This window comes from Oryzias latipes (genome assembly GCF_053564925.1).
Source record: "Oryzias latipes strain Hd-rR chromosome 1 unlocalized genomic scaffold, Olatipes_Hd-rR_3.1 chr1_Y".
Taxonomy (NCBI): Eukaryota; Metazoa; Chordata; class Actinopteri; order Beloniformes; family Adrianichthyidae; genus Oryzias; species Oryzias latipes.
The window spans coordinates 5223080-5245653 of NW_027616335.1; the positions used below are offsets into that span (position 1 = coordinate 5223080).

A 22574-nucleotide genomic window follows, 5' to 3' on the forward strand; every position below is an offset into this window, starting at 1 on the left:
CCCCAACACGGGACTTTTCCAAAATACAGCCGAAGGTGCAGCTGAATCGCGGTACGTCATTCTTATCAAAATGTCTTTAATAAAATAAAATAAATGCAAAGAAAATGTATTTTACGATCTTTTATATTCCTAACTCCTCAGTGTTTTATCAGGGCCTGTTTGGATGAACAGAGAGCTGAAATCCTGGAGATGGGAAATGTTTTTAGATCAGTTAATGAGGGCCGTCTCCCACGGCACACTGGTTGAAAAACACTGGTCTAGATGACCCAACTCCCAATGTTAAAGTGCCTAGGAAGTACAAGGGTTACAGCAGGTTTTCTCGCCTTCAAGTGGTTCAAACTGTAGTCTACACCAGTGTTTTTCAACCTTTTTTGAGCCACGGCACACTTTAACCTTGACAAAATCCCCCGGCACACCAGCATTAAAAAAAGGAAAAGCTCATAGTCTGTATTGATCTACAGTCCCTCTGCAATCTTACATGCATTGTTGTGATAATTGTTGCAGAAAAAGCTGGAAGCTGCAGTTTTTTTTTCTAAAAGATGTATTAAAACTTAAGTTAAAAGATTAAAAAACTTTTACATGTGTGTTGGTTGTTGTTTTAAGACGTTAAGAGGAGAGACTCATTGTGCGCTAAGACAGTCACTTTAACCCAATGCACCTGGTGCCGAAAATCCAGCGACTGCAGACAATCAAGCTTCTCTGAGCTCCATTGTTTTGTTCACTTGTTCCACTGTCTGAAACCAGATTCTGTGGAAAGCTACACCGCTTAAGACGAGCTTTTGCTAGTATTTTTGTTAGAACAGAGAGACTTATGAGCTAAATTGAAACAAGGAAGTGAAGACTTTAACCACTCCTGATTGGATAGACTGATGACATGTGATTAAGCCTTCAAGAATGATTGGTGGAGACAGTTAAAGGGGCAGGACTTTTCCTAAAACAGCTGAAGCTACGGCTAAATCCCGGTACCGTCGTTCTTATCAAAATGTCTTTAATAGAATCAAATAAACACAAAGAAAAAAGTATTTTGTTTTTTCATATTCCTAATTTCTCAGTGTTTTATCAGGGCCTGTTTGGATGAAAAAAGAGCTGATATCCTGGAGATGGGAAATGTTTTTAGATCAGTTAATGAGGGCAAATTCCCACGGCACACTTGACCATCTCCTACGGCACACTAGTTGAAAAACACCGGTCTATATTGTAGTCTGTAGTGCATCTCAAAATCCCAGCATTTGATTGGAAAACAAGGTTTCTACTTTCCCTGTCACACAAAATAAACCTTTATTGCTTCCTAATGCTAAAGAGAGTCCGGATGTGTCTGAGTGCATTTTGGTGGCACTACTTTTCTTTCTACGCACAGCTCCAATCCTGTCACTGCGCTACAGAAATGAAACAACTTGTTGGACAGAACAAGTTAAAAGGGAAAAAAACAAAAAACAAATAATAGTGTCATCTTGAAAGCACTTTTGTGGCTGAGACTTTACCTCACACATGCGCATGCCTCCATTTTTGTTGAGACTTTATTAGTTTTATAAATGCTGACTAAATGACTTAATGCTGGTTTGAAAGATGAAACATAAATAAAACAAACCAACCATGTGATGGAAAAAACAATTTGGGTTTTGACAGCTAGACTACATGTTTTTTTGTTGTTTTTTGGACAAAGCTTTCATGTTTCCAGTAAAAACTGAAGACAACGTTTCCATTTTTACCCTGAAAAGGTTTTTAAAATCTCTGGATGTTGCACAACTATCTTGGTTAATGTATGTCTATAACAGGGGTATTCAATTAAAATTCAAAAAGGTCCAGTTACTGAAATTTTCTCCCAGCAAAGGTCCGGATCTTATGTTGTCACTTAACATAATGTACCCTGATGTTAATAAAATCAATAACGCACATACATTTCAATATAATTTATTGTTACATTTCAAGTGTTTTCAAAGTAATATGCTTTCAACATACCGAAAAGTCTGAATTTGTATGGCACTTGAATGGAAAACAATACTGTAGTTGTCTTTACTACATGTCAAGTAACAGACACTGAAATTATTCTGAATAAAATAAATAAAACAGCAAACACAGCTTTGAGCAGCCTGAACTTAGGGCCTATTTCAAGTAATGTAAAACATTCAGAATCTTTTGAATAAAATAAAAGTGCTTTTAATCTTCGAGAAAATAAATAAAAGACATTTGAGCTGCCACCTTTTTAAAACATGAACTACATTTTAAATAAAATAACACAGGAAACTTTTCAAGTAAAATAGAACAGGGCAGAATTTACTGGGGGGAAAAAAGTGCAGAACTTTGAGCAGCTCCCTTTTTCATCTCTCCTTTCAACCTTTCCTTACTCCCTTTCAATCTTTCTTTCCTAGTGAGAGAAATGGGCATGTAACTGTCCTGCCAGCAGTTTGAATCTTGGCTTAAATGGGGTTAGTGCAAGTCTCATGCTCATGTGGAGATGCTCATTGGTGAGCCTAAAACGGTACTTTGTTTTAATAATGTTCATTGACGAGAAAGTTCTCTCACAGCTGTAAGTTGATCCAAACATGGTTAAGGTGTGTAGTGCTACTTTGGTTAGACCAGGGAACATCGTTTCTGGCACAATCTGTAACCAGAAAGTAGCAGAGTCAGTTGTTTCAAAATGGCTTCTTAGAGCAACATCTGCTTGCAAATCAGTGAGCTCTAACTGTAAAGATCCAGGATGTGCCCACTTGAAGGTCTGTGTCACCTCCTTTGAAAATCCTCTGATTTCTCTGATAAGGAATGGATTCTCAATTAGCAGGAGGAGCTGGGGTCCCAGGTTGAAGCAGTCAAATCGTTGACAGAAGTTTCCAATCAGCTTGTCTATGAAGCGGACATAAGGGTAAATTATGGAGTCCTATACTGTTCATAATTAAATAAATAAATATTTAATTAAATAAATAAATGTGACCTCATGCAAATACACAATCAACCAATAAATCTCTTATAAATATATAAAAAGATCATGAAATTGTGAAAAACCTGCACACTGATTTTAAATGAGCCATTATATTATTCAATATATTTCATTTTGCTTTAAAAACCTGTTCATTATTTTAAAACAGAATTTTAAAATACTCATTTTAGTCATGTGGGATATTATTATAATTCTACGTCTTTTTTCAGAACCTTGTATTTCAAAATCAATATTTTCCAAAGTAGCTTTTTTTTTATTTCATGTTGCTGTTTTTCACAATGGCGTATTTATTTCATGAAGAGCTTTTTCAGGAGAATGAGTCTGTTAATCAAACCAGACAATGCGGAGACACTTTTGTGATTGGCTACTCCTTTACTCAGACATGAGCAGCAGCACCCTGACTACATCGATGGAAGATGTTTCAGCAAACGTGACGGCGCGATGCCCACTCCTCAACACTAGGGGGAGTATGCACCTCAACACATCCACAGTGTTACACGAAATTGGGCAGTTTTTGTTCTAAATTTGCGGATAAAAGTGGCTTTGGGCGAGTGTGCATAATTCAGGTGGTTTTGTGGTCGGTTCTGCAATTTTCATCTTCTCATTAACATCTAGTAGTGGTCTAAGTTAGGCTGAGTGGTTGTTGGAGTTCCACAAAACGTCTATGAACTGGAGTTCCATGAACGCAACATGCCGCGTGTGGGATGGGCTACCAGCTAATGTTTTTAGCCTGATAGCCACATGGAGCAGTTGCCTGCGCTTATCTCAGTAAAAATGCATGGATGCACAATGTACATGGAGTGTTAAGATCAGGTTTATTTATTTTGAATAATTTCACATGATAACAATGTTTCCATGTTTGAGTTTATGAGATCAATTCCAGAGAGTCTCTGCTTCAGCTCAGCGCAGTCAAACGTCTTAAATTACGTGTAAATCAGAGAGCCCAGGCAGCGTGAGAGTGTATGTGTGAGCGCAAGTTAAGGGTCTGTTGTCCTGTTCCCCGGAAAAGTAATAATAAAAAAAGATTTCCTCCAAAGTGCAGAGGCTGATTCTTGGAGTAAACCCTGGCTGCAGAATTGCTCTATCAATCCCGGATCTCCGCTGCGTTTTCCGACCACGGTCAGAAACGGCATCGCAGAAAAGGTTCAACATTTTGAAGGCAGGGAAAAATAAAATCAGAGGACCTGATTATAATCATTGTCTCTGTTGTATAGCCACAGGAGATGTTGCCGTTCAGGCCGCTAGGGGGGAGTATTAAGCTACGCTGGGTTTCAACTAAAAAAAGCTGGACGGGGAGCTGTCGGCAGTTTGTACACGGCGCGAGCCGGCCAATGGTTGGAGAATAAAGTTACACTTGAAGAGCACCCCGAGCTTGTCATTCATTCCTGCAAGCTACTACATATGGCGACGAGGATAAAAGTGAACAATCAGGGCGTCGACGTGTCCAAGGGGTGGTAGCTGCTACAGTTAACCAGGTGGCGGCGGAGAGGCAAGAAAACACGTGGTTATCAAGCTAGCAGAGAGGTTGGTGTGGACACTGGGGGAGACGATGGCAGCCACAGTGGGTTCGTTGGTCCAGTTTGACAGCAAGGAGCAGTCCTGGGAAGAGTACTGCGAAATTATGGACCATTTTTTCATCGCAAATGGGATTGACGATGCGGATAAAAAGCGGGCGGTGTTGCTGAGCAGCGTGGGAGCGCAGACCTACGCGCTGATGAGGAACCTGCTTAGCCCGGTGAAGCCCGGAGAGCGATACTACCAGGAGTTGGTGAGCCTGTTGAAGGACCATTTTCACCCCAAACCGAGCGAGATAACCCAGAGGTGGAAATTTAATACGAGGGACAGAAAGCACGTCGAAAGTGTGGGGGATTATGTGGCTGAACTGAGGAAGCTGGCGCAGGACTGTAACTTTGGAGACACCTTGACCGTGATGTTGAGGGATCGGCTGGTCTGCGGCATCAATGACGACAGGATTCAGCGGAAGCTACTGGCTGAAGAAGGATTGACCTTCGACAGGGCGTTCAAGATTGCTGTGGCCATGGAGGCTGCTAGCCGGGACATGGAGGATCTGCGGAGCAGTGGGGATCACAGAAGAGGAGGTCTGACAGCAGCTCCGGTGTTGGCTGTGAGCGGCAGTCAGCAGGGGCTGCCGGGGGACTCTAAAAAGTGCTTCAGATGCGGAGGGACTAATCATCTAGCAAATGACTGCAGGTTTGCCTCAGAGAAATGTCACAACTGTGGTAAGATGGGACACATCAGAAGGGTCTGTAGGATGAGACTGGGGGACAGAGAAAAAAACAAGCAACTCAAAGGTGGGAGTGGGAGACAAATGAAACAGACGCATTATATGCAGGGGGAGATCAGCCGGAGTGACAGTGAGGGGGATGACATGTTTCACTTGACAGAGAGTGTTAAAACGATGTACAACATGAGAGACGAGATTCGTATACCAAAGGAAGATCCTATAAGGACACAGTTGGTGGTAAACGGTAAAGTGGTAACCTATGAAGTAGACACCGGCTGTGGTTATACCATAATGTCAAAAAAATCTTTTGATGGGTTGTTTAAAGACAGTAAGAGACCAAAGTTGTTGACATGTGGTTTGAAGTTAAAAACCTATGGGGGCCATGCAGTACCAGTGTTAGGGGCTGCCAAGGTAAAGGTGCAACATGGAGGCAGCGTGCAAAATCTGGCGGTGGTGGTGGTCAAAGGCTCAGGGACTAGTCTGTTGGGCAGGGGCTGGATTAAAGCTCTCAAGATAGATTGGGAAAAGGTGAACAGAGTGCAGGAGGGGGAGGAGGCACTTCAGGAAGTGTTGGTAAAACATGAAACAGTTTTCAAAGAGGAGCTTGGGAAGTTGAAAGGGTTTTCAGCAAAAATATGTGTGAAAAAGGAAGCAAATCCTCAGTTCTACAAACCACGCTCTGTTCCATTTGCTATGAGACACAAGGTGGAGCAAGAATTAGAGAGGCTCTTAAAGGAGAAGATAATTGAGCCAGTGAAATTTTCTGATTGGGCTGCACCTATTGTTCCCATTTTAAAGCCTGATGGTACTGTGAGGATTTGTGGGGACTATAAGTTAACAGTGAACAAAGTATCTGCATTAGAACAGTACCCTATTCCTAGGATGGAGGACTTGATTGCATGCCTGTCAGGAGGAGAAAAATACACCAAGTTAGACATGAGTCATGCATATCAGCAGATCGTGTTAGATGAGGAGGCCAGGAAGTATGTTACAGTGAACACACCTAAAGGTTTGTTCACTTATACAAGGCTTCCTTTTGGAGTGAGTTCTAGCCCTGCCATTTTTCAGAGGACCATGGAGAATGTGTTACAGGGTATTCCAAATGTAGCCGTATATCTGGATGATATTATTTTGACAGGTAGAAGTGACAAAGAACATATTCAGATTTTGGATCAAGTGCTCCAAAGACTGGAGGAGTCGGGTCTGCGTTTAAAAAGGAGCAAGTGTCAGTTCTTGGAGAAGGAAGTCATTTTTCTGGGTCACAAAGTAGATAAAACAGGGCTTCACCCTCTCCCAGCTAAAGTGAAAGCAGTTCAAGAAGCTCCTTCACCCACGTCAGTGACAGAGCTAAAAGCTTATTTGGGATTGCTAAATTTTTACAATCGGTTTTTACCTAATCTGTCTACTCTGTTGGCACCTCTACATAAGCTGCTCAGGAAAGATGAAAAGTGGGTGTGGGGTCCTGACCAAGAACGAGTGTTCCAGCTATCCAAAGAACTGCTGCAGTCAGATCGTGTTTTGGTGCATTATGATGAAAGGAAAGAGCTGATTCTGTCTTGTGATGCGTCTCCATATGGGGTGGGGGCTGTATTAGCTCACCGCATGCCTGATGGGCAGGAAAAACCTATTGGGTTTGCGTCTCGCACCCTTGGGGCAGCTGAACGAAATTACTCTCAGCTGGATAAGGAAGGTTTGGCTGTGATTTTCGGAGTACAGTATTTCCACAAGTATCTGTATGGGAGGAAGTTTATTATTTGCACAGATCATAAGCCCTTGGTCAGTCTGTTAAATGAGATGAAAGCGGTCCCTCAGATGGCCTCACAGAGGATAATGAGATGGGCAGTTCTGCTGAGGGCATATGAGTATGTCACATTGTACCGAGAAGGTAAGAAAAATGCTAATGCAGATGGGTTGAGTCGCCTCCCCATATCAGAAGAGTCAGGCAAAGAAACACCTGAAGAACATGTATTGATGATGGAGGAAATGCAAGGGCCGGCATTAAGGTCAGAGCAAATAAAAAAGTGGACAACCAAAGACCCAACCCTTGCTAAAGTACGAGAATACATTCAGAGGGGATGGCCCAACCATAAAAACAGTGAGTTAAAGCCTTTTGAAGTTCGAAAAGAGGAGTTGAGTGTGCAAGACGGTTGTGTTTTGTGGGGAGCAAGAACTGTAATGCCTGCCAGGGCCCAACCTTACATGTTAGAGCAGCTACATCAAGCTCATCCTGGGATGAGCCGGATGAAAGCATTGGCTAGGAGTTATGTATGGTGGCCTCATATGGACTTGGACATAGAAAATAAAGTTAAAACGTGCACGGTGTGTCAGGAACAAAGGAAGGCACCTGAACACGCTCCCCTCCATCCTTGGGAGTGGCCTGATAAACCCTGGAGGAGACTTCACATTGATTATGCGGGTCCATTCATGGGAAAAATGTTTTTGATCATTGTGGATGCACATTCCAAGTGGTTAGATGTGCATCCTGTGGCATCCGCTACCGCTGCAGCTACAGTGGAGAGTTTGAGAAGCAGTTTTAGTACCCATGGCATCCCGGAGATGATCGTATCGGACAATGCTCAATGTTTTGTGAGTGAACGGTTTCAAGAGTTTGTTAGTCGCAATGGCATCACTCATGTGACAGCAGCACCTTATCACCCTTCATCCAACGGGTTGGCTGAAAGAGCCGTACAGACATTTAAAGACCTCATGAAGAAAAGCAAAGGAGAGACGTTGGAGACCAAAGTAAACAGGGCTCTGTTTTCTTATCGCATCACACCTCAAACTACTACGGGGAGGTCTCCAGCAGAGCTGATGATGGGCAGAAAATTGAGGTGTCTGCTGGATTTTGTACATCCAGATTTGAAAGATAGAGTGGCCCGAAGGCAAGCAAAACAGAAAGAACACCATGATAAACATTGCAGACAGCGCACCTTTGAAGCTGGAGATCTGGTGTACACAAGAAACTACGCCAGTGGTCCACGGTGGATTCCTGGTTTGATTGAGGAGATGACAGGACCTGTGTCCTGCAGAGTTGTTCTGGGCAATAGACAGGTGGTCAGACGCCATGTGGATCAGTTGTTCCGGCGGATGGAGTCAGAAAGTCCTGGGGTGGTGACAGAAGCTGAGATACAGGATGAGGAATTGCTTCCATCAAGTGAAGGGGAAGGTTTGAGTGTGGAAAAAAGTTCAGAGGGTGAGGGGGAAGTCACTGAGAGTGGAGGACGCAGCGGGTCAGAACAGAGCCACGACCTGGACGTGAGACGTTCACAGAGACCCAGGAAGCCCCCAGCGTATATGAAAGATTATGTAACGTGAATTTTTTTTGTTTCTGGGGTTATTTGTTTTGGAGTTTATATATAAAAAAAAAAAAAAAAAAAAAGAATGAATGTAACGGCGTTCTTATTGATGTTATTGTATGTGTTTGGGCCTTGTTTGCTTAAGTTGAAGTGGTCATTTTATGAGGTGTATTTTTAGTCTAAGGGGGGAGAGATGTTGTATAGCCACAGGAGATGTTGACGTTCAGGCCGCTAGGGGGGAGTATTAAGCTACGCTGGGTTTCAACTAAAAAAAGCTGGACGGGGAGCTGTCGGCAGTTTGTACACGGCGCGAGCCGGCCAATGGTTGGAGAATAAAGTTACACTTGAAGAGCACCCCGAGCTTGTCATTCATTCCTGCAAGCTACTACAGTCTCATTGAAAATAGAAAAAATATAAGGTTCAGGAGGCCTCAGCAGGCTTCTTCCGCTTTGCGCAGCTTCTGGTCTGACTGTTGGTCCGCCAGCTCGCCTCCTGTGAGCCGACATAAAGCACGATGTGAGCTCTGAGTGAATGGTGTGAGAATGAGGAGTGATTCAACCGGGGGACTTATAGACGTGGACGACCGAAGCTCCTCTGTGCTTTGGTCCACACAAACCCTCAAACTACAAAAACAGAGTCGTCCATGTTTGCATCTTCTGCAGCAGACAGATTGTTTGTTTCTATTTGATCTCTAATGTCAGCAAAGCCGTGCAGATATTACTGAAACATGTCATCTCTCTGACTGGCACACCGCTGAGCCGGTATCGAGGAATATGAGTCGATTTCCATGGATAAGCCAATGAGTGTTTAGACCCCGCCCACTTTCACTGATTGACAGATTGACTCATTCTCCTGAAAAAGCTCTTCATGAAATAAATACGCCATTGTGAAAAACAGCAACATGAAATAAAAACAAAGCTACTTTGGAAAATATTGATTTTCAAATACGAGCTTCTGAAAAAAGACAGAATTATAATAATATTCCACATGATTAAAAATGAATATTTTAAAATGCTGTTTTAAAATAATGAACTGGTTTTTAAATCAAAATGAAATATATTGAATAATATAATGGCTTATATAAAATCAGTATGCAGGTTTTTCACAATTTCATGATCTTTTTATATATTTATGAGAGATTTATTGGTTGATTGTGTATTTTCATGAGGCCATATTTATTTATTTAATCAAATATTTATTTATTTAATTATGAACAGTATAGGACTCCATAGGAAATGTCTCTCTCACCCTGAATTTGTTCACGCATTTGTGGGAAATGCTCACAATCTGCTTGGAGATCTTCTTTGAAAATGTCCAGCTTAATCTGGAATGAGTGGACAGTTTTCATCAAATCGCGAATAGAATTTTTCTGACCCTGCAGCTTTAAATTAAGCTCATTAAGGTGTCCTGTGATGTCCACCAAAAAAGCCACCACATCCATCTTGTGCTTATCTTGCAAAAAGTTTGCAAACTGTGTTGCTTTTTGACTCTTGAGCTGCTGTAAGAAAGCAGCTATTTCCTTTCGGATGGACCAGAAGCGTTCCAGTGCATTGCCTTTACTCAGCCATCTCGTTCATTTTCGGTGGAATATCCCATAAAACAAGATATTTTGAGGACTAATTTTTATTTTAACAACATTTCTAGTGAGGAATATACCATTTTCTTTTAAAATGTGCTTTCATTATGGACATACAGTTTGTAGTTTGCTTGTTTCGTTCAACTTTTTCTCCCAAAAGCTCTGTTACGTTGGAGAATAACGTTAACTTTCATTCATATCTGCAGACGTGCGCGTGGGTCACGTGACTAATTTGTTTCTCTTTTTTTCCGCAGAAAATGCAATAAAATAGGAGTGATTGTGGACTAATTTATTTTTGAAAACATTTCTAGCAGTATATATCCCCTTTATTTTCATAATACCCATTCATTGCAGACATGCAGTTCGTAGTTTGCTTGTTACGTTCAACTTTTCCTCAAAGGATCTGAACGCGTTTGATCTTTTCAACAAATATATACGGGCTGACGTGGGTCACGTGACATGATGTGAGTTTCTCTTTTTTCATATAGAAGATCTCGTAAAAAGGTGCGTTGCTATTTATTAGTTATTTTTATTTACATTTCTACGGACCCGTGTAGGTATCATGCTGTGTCGTTGCGACTTTGAAGGACATTTAAAACAAACCGGAAGAATGTTGTTCAGGGGGGTATTCCAGAAAGCCGGTTATGCTAGCTCCCACGGTAAGTTTGAGGCTAAGGAAGTTGATAACCTCCGCTTTCGGTTCCAGAAATGGAGGTATGTTTCAGGGTAGGTCAAGTTGCCATGGCAACTCATGCTCTGAACATAACCTGGTCCGGAGCAGGTTTAGTTGAAGCTTAGTTTGTTTACAGAGAGGTGAAGCAGCATGGCGTGTCCATTTGAAGATGATTTAGTGGATGAAAAAACTCAGACAATACTTTTTCCACCATGAGAGGGTGATAAGATCACATATGGATGTTGGAAAGAGAAACTTTTTTTACTTTGATCTAACTTAATTATTTGCTTCAGTTAAGATAAATCATTTTTTGTTAGGTCACCTTAAAAATAACACGTAGTTTTCAGACAATTATTTTCCTTTCATTCAAATTAATTCAATTAAGTAGGTGTAACTTTGGTGCTGCTGTTAGATCAGCACCGCAAGGGATTCTGGGATACCATTCCCTTTGCCTGTCTGGAAGGATTTGGGTTTAAGTGTGGGTTTTTGACCAAATGTGTTTAGTTGTTTAACTGTTTTAGCTGTTTTACTGTGTTTTGCCAAGTTATTTTGTCCTACTAAGCTTAAGTCTATGCACCATAAGTGAGAGTGAAGTAGAGGATGATTAGTTTATATAGCACTCCTACCAATGGAGCTGTACTTATAATGACAGAAAATTCTTTAATGAATTTATACACTCCGTGCAATTTTTTTCCCGTCCCTTTAATTGTTATAAAAATGAGCATATCTGCCGGCTCAAACGTAGACATATGAGAGTTCAAGAATCATAATAAATTAAGATGGAAAAAAGATTAATTGGATTGGAGTAATATGACATTTAGTTAGATAAATATGTAAATATGAGTTGTACAAAAAATTACTGAGTTTTATAGATGTGAAATGAGGTTGAATAAATTTATCTCAATTACTTGTTACCAATAGAAGTAATTCATTTAAGTTGGCAAAATTGGATAAGTTATATATATCCATCACAAGGAAAATGGAAATAAGATCAGAAACTCGTGCGTTTACTTTGTCTGTTCTTCTACTACAAGCAGAAACTCTTTCTTTTGCTGATGCAGCCGTATTATTTTTTGATGGACGTATAATCTTCATACCCCGTCATTAAAAGCTCAGACTCCGCCTCACTGAAGTGTCGCGCTCTCTATTTTTCTCCACGCTTTTCCATGGTGACTCCGTAAATCGGCGATCCATTGACCAGCTGTGGGCGCCTCCTGCTACATCTACTCCCAGTGAAGAATCACTTTCCTTTTCGTCCCCCCCACTTTCACCCATGGCCCTACCTAGCCATTTTGATAGCCTCATTAAGTCAGGAATTAAGATGGCTCCCCTAACACCTGTGAGCCTCACACCACACAGGAGCTCTCCTACCCCTCCAGCGCCCCCTCCTTATCCTTCACCCAAAGTCCCTCCAACACGGCCTTCATCCAAACCCCCTCCAACACGCCCCCTCCGTCGTTCACCCAAATCCCGTCCAGCTCCCACTCCTCCCGGTCCATCACCCAAACTACCCTCAACTCGACCTCTCCTGCGCGCCTCTAGAGGTGCTATTCCCCGGAGCTAGGATGAAACGGGCCCCCAGTGTCCTAGGAAAGGTTATGTCAAACTGGGGCCCTGTGATGAACAGCTTCCTTCTGGTGCTATACCTGTAGTTGCACCACGTAGAATGCAAAAGAGGGCAGTTAGATTGTCCAATCAAAGAAATCTAGTTCACATCCCTTGCAAGAAGGTTTTGACCAGTCCCAAGGAAACTAAGCTCAAACTTGCTGCACTCAATGTCAGATCTTTATGCAACAAATCATTTTTAATCAATAATCTTATCTCTTCTTTTAATCTTGATTTTATGCTATTAACTGAAACATGGCTTGACAAAAACACAGGAAACATAGTTCTAGTCGAATCAACTCCCCCCAACTACAAACACGAATCGGAAATACGAGAAAATAAAAAGGGTGGAGGCGTTTCTGCACTGTTTAGAGATAATATTGCAACCCGCAGACTATCATTTGGTGTGTTTTCATCATTTGAGTATGTGTCCTTTAAGATTGAGCTAAAACAAACTCCTCCCTTACTCTGCATAGTTATGTACAAACCTCCTCAGCACAGCCAAAGTTTTATTGATGATTTCACTGAAATGCTCTCAGTTGTGTGCACAGACTTTGATGGTCTAGTCATTACAGGTGATTTTAATGTTCATGTTGATAATGTCAATGACAGAAATGCAAAAGAGCTCAATGCTGTCCTTGAAACCTTTGGTCTAATTCAGCATGTGAGTTGCCCCACCCACAGCAGAGGGCACACTCTGGACCTGCTCATCACAAGGGGGGTTATTATTTACAATGTCAATGTGGTTGATGTCGCCCTCTCTGATCATTTCTGTGTATTCTTTGACCTGTCTGTTGCTCCCAAACCACCGCCTGGCCCTGCAGTTGTCCAGGGGAGACAAATAAATGAGAGGACTAGGGCACAGTTTGTAGAAATGTTAAACCCTGAAAACGTCTCTGGTGCCAATGTTGATGAAATGCTGAATTCTGTTACTTCTAGCATCTTGAATGTTCTGGATGCCATTGCCCCTATGAAAGTTCAATTGAGAAAACATAGACAGAAAGCTCCCTGGAGGAATGATGATCTAGTCAGGGCACAGAAACAACAGTGCCGCAGAGCCGAGCGAAAGTGGCGCAAGTCAAAACTCCAGGTTCATTATGGAATATATAAGGCGGAGTTGTACGCTTACAACCAGATCTTGTGCAGAACAAGGGAAAGGTACTTCTCTGAAATAATTGGAAGTTGCAGCAGCAACTCTCGTATCCTGTTCACAACAGTTAACAGATTAACTAACCCTCCAACCCAGCTACCAATAGAACTGGTTTGTACACCCAAATGTAATGAGTTTTCTGTATTTTTCAATGACAAGGTTCAGGGCATTAAAAAAGCCATCAACTCCACAACACATATAACTATCCAACGGCCACCTACTCACTCTAAGCTGACTCACTTTGTACCTGTCACTGACCAAATTGTCCAAGAGACCATCACCCGTCTGAGCTCGTCTACATGCTGCCTTGATGTGTTACCCACTAGATTTCTAAAGTCTGTCTTGAACAGTATGTTGCCATCAATTACTCAATTAGTTAACATGTCTCTTCAATCTGGAATATTTCCAGAGGCCTTAAAAACTGCAGTCATTAAACCCCTCCTGAAAAAGAGCGGTCTTGATCCCACTGTACTGAATAATTACAGACCTATCTCTAATCTGCCATTTTTAGGAAAAGTCCTTGAAAAAGTTGTCTACCAACAGCTCACTGACTTTCTCTTATTAAACAATTCGTTTGGTGTTTTCCAGTCAGGTTTTAGACCCCATCATAGCACAGAAACTGCTCTTATCAAGGTAACCAATGACATCCGCCTGAACACTGATGATGGAAAAGTCTCTGTCTTAATCCTGCTAGACCTGAGCGCTGCCTTTGATACTGTTGATCATGGGATCCTTTTGCACAGACTCCAAGACTGGGTTGGCATCTCTGGATCTGCCCTAAGTTGGCTCAAGTCTTATCTGGAAGACAGGAAATATTTTGTTGAAATTGGGAGTTGTGTCTCAGACTACATGGGCTTGAATTGTGGTGTGCCCCAGGGATCGATCCTGGGACCCCTTCTGTTCAACCTCTACATGCTGCCACTAGGGCAGTTAATACGCAGTAATAACATTTCTTATCACAACTATGCAGATGATACTCAGATCTATGTGTCACTGACAACAGGTGAATATGGGCCAGTGGATTCACTCAACCACTGCCTCCAACAGATCAGCGCGTGGATGCAGAACAACTTTCTCCAGCTAAACTCAGACAAGACCGAAGTTATTGTTTTTGTCCCACAGAAACAAAGAGAAATTGTCAGCAGCTACCTTCATTCTCTGTCTCTTAAACCCTCAAATCAAGTCAGAAATCTAGGGGTAATCATGGACTCTGACCTGAACTTTAACAGCCATATCAAGTCAGTAACATCAGCGGCATTTTACCACCTGAAAAACATTGCCAAAATCAAAAACATAATCTCAAAGCGAGACCTGGAGATACTTATCCATGCATTTGTCTCCAGTAGGTTAGACTACTGTAACGGCCTGCTCACCGGCCTCTCCAAACGAGCTGTAAAACAGCTTCAGTACATCCAGAATGCTGCCGCTCGAGTCCTGACCAAAACCAGGAAGTATGATCACATTAGTCCTGTGCTCAGGTCTTTGCACTGGCTCCCTGTACCTCAAAGAATAGACTTCAAAGCAGCTCTGCTTGTGTACAAGTCTCTCCATGGCCACGCACCAAAGTACATCTCTGACATGTTAGTGCCATATGAACTATCTCGTACTCTGAGGACCTCAGGGCCCGGCCTCCTGTTGATACCCAGAGTCAGAACTAAACAAGGGGAATCAGCGTTTCAATATTCTGCAGCTAAAATCTAGAACAGCCTCCCTGAAGGCGTAAGACAGGCCTCTTCTGTGTTCATGTTCAAATCTAGACTTAAAACATTTCTGTTTAGCCGTGTATATGACTGAAAGGTCCTATCTGCACTTTTCTTTCCTTCCTTTCTTTTTAATTTTTTTTTCTTTTTTTTTTTTTCTTTTCTTTTAAAGTAAATTTTATGTTGATTATTTCTATGATGTATTGTGATTTTAATGCATTTTTCTGTTTTGTGAAGCACCTTGAATTACTTTGTGTACGAATTGTGCTATACAAATAAACTTGCCTTGCCTTGCCTTATGTACATGCCGCGCACGTGCATTAACCCAGGGTTACCAAGTCGAGCGTAATTACGCCAACTCATATCCGGTCTTTTGGAACCGACATACCCCGAGTAAGCAAGTTCAGGCGGCTTTCAGCCAGAGTTAAGGCTTAAAGTCAGGCTAGTTTAAACATGCTTCCTGGAACGGACTGAAGAGTTCTCTAAATTTACTTGGCGATTTTTTTTATTCAATATTCTTTTACATGTTAAAGTATTCACACTACAAGTCTAAATGCTGTGTACAATGTCTGATCTTTTCCATCATATCTGTGGGCTGACGTGGGGTCATGGGACGTGAGTTTCTTTTTTTTCCTGAGGAAAAATCACGTAAAATAAGATCGTCTGAGGTTTAATATTTATGTTTTATAACATTTCTAGGGACTCATGTACTCTGTCGTAACGTCACTACCATCAAGCCAGGCGTCATTCGGAACTGCGGTGTCAAATGAGCCGCTCCTCAATTTTCACTGCTCTCGCATTCTCAGCTTTACGGTAACAGAGCAACCACGGCTGAAGTCCGGTTTTCAAAAGAATTTTACAACAGTTAAAAGTTAAATGAATGTTTGGAGAAAAAATACAATAGCTACTCTTATCAAATAATGAAATAAATTTTTTTAATAAAAAGGCTAAGATAAAATTGGGTGTTAATAAGCATACTCCCAACCATATAGCCCATTCATTTATGTTAATAGTAAATATAATTTAAGTTTTCACATATGGACATAATAGGATGTATAATTTTATCAGAATCAGTACAGACACTTCATAATGAAATATAAAAATGTAATGTTGATCTAAATCTCAATACTGTTTGAGATTTGTCAAAACACAGCATGTTATGAGAGAGATGCAATGTTTGAGGCACCATAGTTTAAGTATTTGCCATAATCCAGGCCATCAGATCATTCTATTCTCTTCAAGACTATGTTGACTACACATACTGATATTTCCAGACACTTTTACTGTAGAAAGTTGGAGTTATTCATGTTTGAAATCCAAAATATTTTACATTTGGACAAAGTCCAATCGTCGTTTTCTGACAAAGATGCAATTTTTGAGACACCATAGTGTACATAATTGCCATAATCCAGGCTATCAGCTCCTCTTATTCTCTTCAAGACTATGTACAAATACTAATATTTCCAGACACTTTTACTATAGAAAATTGAAGTTATCCATGTTTGAAATCCCAAATATTTAACATATTTAACATTTTCACCAAATCCAATCATCTTTTTTCTTTTTTCAAGTGCTGAGCGTCTTTTTCTGACAAAGATGCAATGTTTGAGACACTGTAGTTTAGGTATTTGCCATAATCCAGGCTATCAGCTCCTCTTATTCTCTTCAAGACTATGTACAAATACTAATATTTCCAGACACTTTTACTATAGAAAATTGAAGTTATCCATGTTTGAAATCCCAAATATTTAACATATTTAACATTTTCACCAAATCCAATCATCTTTTTTCTTTTTTCAAGTGCTGAGCGTCTTTTTCTGACAAAGATGCAATGTTTGAGACACTGTAGTTCAGGTATTTGCCATAATCCAGGCCATCAGCTCCTTTTTATTCTCTTTAGGACTATGTTGACTACACATACTGATATTTCCAGACACTTTTACTGTAGAAATTTTGAGTTATTCATGTTTGAAATCCAAAATATTTTACATTTTCACAAGTGCTGAGCGTCTTTTTCTGACAAAAACGCAACGTTTAAGACACCGTAGTTTAAAATTCTGTTAAAATGTTAAAATAATACTAATAAACTTGAAAAAAGAATGAAAGACTTCCAGCAACTAGAGTCCTCTTTTTGTAATTCTACCCCTTTCTACTTTTTAATCACACATTATTTCTGCATTGAAAACTAAACCTACAATCAATACAAAAATGACTTATTTATATAGTGGACTATGTCAAGAAACCAATTTGATAATTTCATACATTTTAGTCATTCCTACTTTTTATGCTGTAACCCCCCCCCAACCCCCCCCCCCCCCCCCATATTTTTTTCACCCTTTTTTAAATTTTTCTAATACTAATGTCTAAAGTTACAATACTAACTGGCCTACAACTAAAAACTGTACATTTATTTGGTTGATTTTTTGAGGCCCCCTGCCGGTTTCATGGATGCCAAGATAGAAAGCCGGTTGGGTGGTTTTGTAGCAGGGTCCGCCAGAGTCATTCTTTTCCCTATACACACCAGAGGTGACGTGTCCTGACTCGTTCCTGTTACAGAGACTTTTGGGTCTTTGCCAGTGGAGCTGGTTTGAGGATGTGTGAGCTCGTGCTGGACATTATTTTGAAGGCACTGATCAGGTTTGCTGGGTAGCGAGCACTTATTGGAAATGCAGGATGGATATACAAACTGTACAGAAGGCAGTCGATACGGGTCCCAAACAGGGCTAGATCTCTTGTGAACCGCCATCTTTTCCCCTTGCTGTGCTCTGTCTTTGTAGTCATGTGCATTTGTTGGGTCCATGTTTTTTCTTTGTTCGGTGTGAGGGATTGCACTTGAACCTATCAAAAAATGTTTTCATTGATTTCCAAGAGGTCTATATGTAGACTTTTAACTATTATCAGATGATGTCATTCTGTCACATTCTGACACTGGATTACATGTAATGATGTCACAATATTAAATGCAACATCAATGATGTGACAATGATGACTAATGACATCGTTACATCACTGTGATATCACTGTGACATCAATTTGATTCAGTGTAATCAGATTGTAATGATGTCACATCTGATGATGTCACAGTGCACCTCACCCTGATTAAGGACACACATTGGTTTAAGGTCAGACAATATTTTAATTGACCGCCCTGTCCAAGGCAGAAGTTGGTGTTCAATTTTTTTAGCCTCCGGTATCCCTTAATCTTTGAGGAAAAGTAAATATTTATTATCTCCATAATTATCTGCAGCTGGTTTCAACTTTCTTTAAAATGATTTTTTAGGAGCCTTTGAATAGAGACAGGCAGCTTATTGGAGACTGGCGTTTATTCCATCACAGACAGACTGGGGATTGCTAATGGGTTCATTCTGCCAATTGGAATACAAATCTACTGCCTAATCAGCAAATAAAATGATTCAATTTATCTGCAGGGCTCCTCAAAGGTCAAAAATTACATCTTAACTATGAAAACTGTGTCTAAATTTAAGACTGATAAACTTTTTGTAAAAAAAAGGAGAGAAATTAAAAGTTAAACTCTTTCTGGATTTAAATTGAGATTTTTTTCTTCTTCTGTAGAAACCCAAATATCTTCTGAAAAATAATAGAGCAGATAAAAAAAATCAGGTTGGCTAAGATTCATTTTTACCGAAGAGGATTAGGGCCATGGACAAAGAAAAAAAAAGCGCATAGAAAATTCTGACTTTAATCTCAGAATTCTGACTTTGATCTCAGAATTCTGACTTTATTCTCACAATTCTGAGAAAAAAGTCAGAATTCTGACTTTAATCTCAGAACTACGGAGGCCTGTGAGCTACTTCCTTCAGTTAGCTTTAGCAGCACTGTGGAGTCTTACATGCTGATTGGAACTAACGAAAATGACCTCTTTAAATTCCTCGTTGCGTGCTGAAGTTTACCAGGAGGCCACTGTGTTAACAGAAGGTAAGTAAAAAGAGCTTTATTTAGAATTTTTTAATGAAACGGCGACAGACTATGCTAGCATTTTGTAACTGTAAAACGTCTTTTAAAACTACGTATGCTGTTATCAACATCTGAGACAAACAGTCTCACGGACGGAGTTTCAAGTTGTGCATTTCTGCACACTGCATTTGTTTGCATTCAGATACCTGATGATCTAATTTCTGGAGATTTAAAGACGTTTTACACGGATCCATTTTTATCCGACAGATTGTTGTTTTTTCTAAGAATGGGTGACTGTAAATGGCCACCGATCTTTATTTTGACTTTATTACAATATTTAGCTCTCATGCGTCCTGTCACGTCATTTTATATCTTTTTTATCGTCTTATTGTCCGACATGCAGAAAAATGGAACTCCACATGCTAGGACTTAATTTGGAGAAAAAGAAGATGGTTATTTTCTTTTATTTTTACTGTGACATCAAGTAAAACTCGTACTTTTTAAAAGATTATTATTTATTAATTTTTCTTTTGTGCAGATTGACCGTGATGTCATTGCTTCGGAGGATGATGCAGCTCTGGGACAGAGACAACACACACAATCACCATTCACACACTTTACATTAATCTACTACTCTAATTACTATAATGTTGCAAGTTTTTTGGACTGATGGAAGAAGCTGCCAGAAGCTCATGTATGTAGGAGAACACGCTAACTCCACACAGGACTCTTTTGGGATTTGAACCAGAGCCCTCTTGCTATGAGGCACACCTGCTGACCAGTACGTCCTTGTGCAGCTGTGAGAAGTTTATTTTGAAAATAAAACCATTCTAAGCTGGAAGCAGTTATTAGAAACAACATTAATTTGAGTTTATTGTTTCAATCATGGTCAATTGGAACATACTTCCTTCAACACAGGAACAGCACATATATAAAGAAACAAAAATAAGTCACAATCTAAGTATCTTCTTCCTCTTTCGGCTTTTCCCATCAGGGGTCGCCACAGCGAACAAGTCGCATGGTTAACTTGGCAATGTTTTACACCGGATGCCCTTCCTGACGCAACCTTCTCAAAGCAACCGGGCTTGGGACCGGCACAAAAGTAGAGAAGGGAGCAGCCCGGAGTCGACCCCTGGTTTCACGGACGGAAGGCGCAGCAAACCAGCACGAGCTAAATCGGCTCCGTAAGTCACAATCTAAGTATATATCCTTGTAATTTACTTTTCACAATACAAATCAAACAGTTAATGCTAGAAACAGGAAGGGAAGAAGCAAACTTATTTAATCCCTTCCCTATTATAATATGCATAACTTAACAATGATAAATGGTTGCTATGTTATAAATTATAAACTGTAATGTTTCTATAAACATGTTGTGATGGCAGCATACCCTGCCACACCCACAAACAACATGGCGGTAACCTCCCTTCAGCATTGCACACTTTCTTTTTAATTTTATTATTTCAGATTCTTTATTCTTAAATAAATGCACACATTTCTGAGTTAAAATATACATTTATTTATTTTCAATAATTTCTAGCACATGGACACTTGTTTAGTTTACTTATTTTGGTTTGTTTAATTAATGTCACCTGTTTTTGAGTTGCCAGTGCTGAGGGGGCTACTGGTCGCTACGGGTGTGGCTGAGGTTCTGCTCCTGGAGCTGTGCTGTGAGGACTGGCAAAAGAGGAGCTCAAGTCTTCACAGCCTTTAAATACTCCAGCCAGGCAATTAGGAAGGCACCATCTACTGAAGCCTCCAGGGGAGAAACCAATGGACTTATTTAATGTTTATTTGCTTTGCTTCTGTTGTTCATTATTCATTTTGTTCCACTTTTGATGATTTTTCTCTTCCACTAAGAGGCCAAGTTTTGTGTTTAGTCTTGTCTTTATAGTCTTTGTTAAATGTCTTTTGTAGTCATGTTAGTTCCCCCATGTTTCTCAAGTGGTCTGATCAGCCACTATATATGTTCCCCTGTTGTGTCTTTGGTGAGGTCAGTTTGTTTCTGTTACTTGGTCTGTTCAGTTGGTTAAGTTAAAGTTATTGCCTGAGTTAATTATGTTTCTGTTGACCTCTTTTACGGGCCCAGTTTGTTCATCTTTTTACATTTTTTGAGAAAATTAAAATTTTCATTTTTGAGAAACTTCTGTTGTCCTCTTTGGCCGCTCGATCCCTCACAGATGTACTAATAAAGGTCTTTCTTCTGAAATGTTTTTGTATGAATTTATTGGAACCATAACACCTTTTTTTACCACATGGGTGAGTTAAACAGGAGTTGCCAACATTATTTACAAGGTCAGAACTAACACATGTAATGCAAGTGGCTGAATATTGCAAAAGGAAACAAATCATGGAATGGAAATTTAGTTGATTTAATACTTTTGATCTTAGGTTACTATCATTTGATGCATCTGTTATGGAAATACTGAAAATTAAAAGTAAATAATGAAAAAATGAGAAAAAATGTGTTTAGTTATACATATTTCTTTAAATTTCACAGAAGAAATAAGAGGCCGGGATAGGCTCCAGCAGCCCCGTGACCCCAAAAGGGACAAAATGGGTTCAGAAGATGAATCAGAAATAAATTCAAATTAAAAGGAAAAGGTATGTCAGTTATCTGCAGGTATTCTCAGATATGTACTATCGCACATATAAATAAGAAAAAACGACAAAACAGTTAAATTACTTTGTTACCATAGCTCCATTAAAAAACGACAGATAAATAAATAAATGTGCTTAAAAATAATAACAAGAACAAGTGTCCAGTGTCTAATGTAGAGTCTAGCATCTGATGGGAAGAAATCTCAGCAAAAGGACTTCTTTTCTGCAATGACGTGTTGCAGACTCCACAGGAAGGGATGTGAAGTGTCATTTCTGGATCCTCCAAAGCAATGACATCACTGTCAATCTGCAGAAAAGAAAAATACATTAGTTATAAAAGAAATGAGTTTTATTTGATGTCACAGGGAACATATAGGAAAAAAACAAGTCCAGTAGTATTTTCAGAAGCGTAAATAAAAAAAAGTGATAAATGGAGCTTCTTTCTTTCTTGCTGTGTGCAAACATTTGACATAAATGTACTTGTTGGCCATTTATATGCCCACTAAAACTGGACAAATGTGGTTAATCAGGTGAATCCAAACGGACTATGAAAATGCAGCTGAGAGAAAATAGTAAACTACAGAAGAGTCAATCATCCGATTCTGCAGAACTACGTACATAATGACGTAACGTTCAAGCTTCCTGGTGTTTCAAAACCCCCCGCCCAATAAAAATAAAATAAAAAAAACCCGCCCTGAAAAAAAAAAAAAACTGTACCCTGTAAAGTTTGCAGCTGTGCCGATAGCTTAATGTGGGTGCTAATGTGCTAAATAGTAAACACATTGCTACGGTTCAACGAAGAAGAAACAGCGGTTGCCGTGGATACGCAACACTACTCTGAGGTGTCACATGACTTTCACCACCTGAACTTTATTTAA

General features: G+C 40.1%; 1 long non-coding RNA gene across 2 annotated transcripts; it reads left to right on the forward strand.

The window, feature by feature from the left end:
* Positions 1-17542: 17542 nt before the first annotated feature.
* Positions 17543-21304, forward strand: LOC144990262 (uncharacterized). Of its 2 annotated transcripts, none has more exons than XR_013654269.1 (3): positions 17543-19116; positions 19634-19894; positions 20090-21304. It is a non-coding gene; the product is annotated as an uncharacterized LOC144990262 (long non-coding RNA). The 2 variants fall into 2 exon arrangements; XR_013654268.1 differs by having other exon boundaries at positions 18668-19116; positions 19634-19876.
* The last annotated feature ends 1270 nt before the right edge of the window (positions 21305-22574 follow it).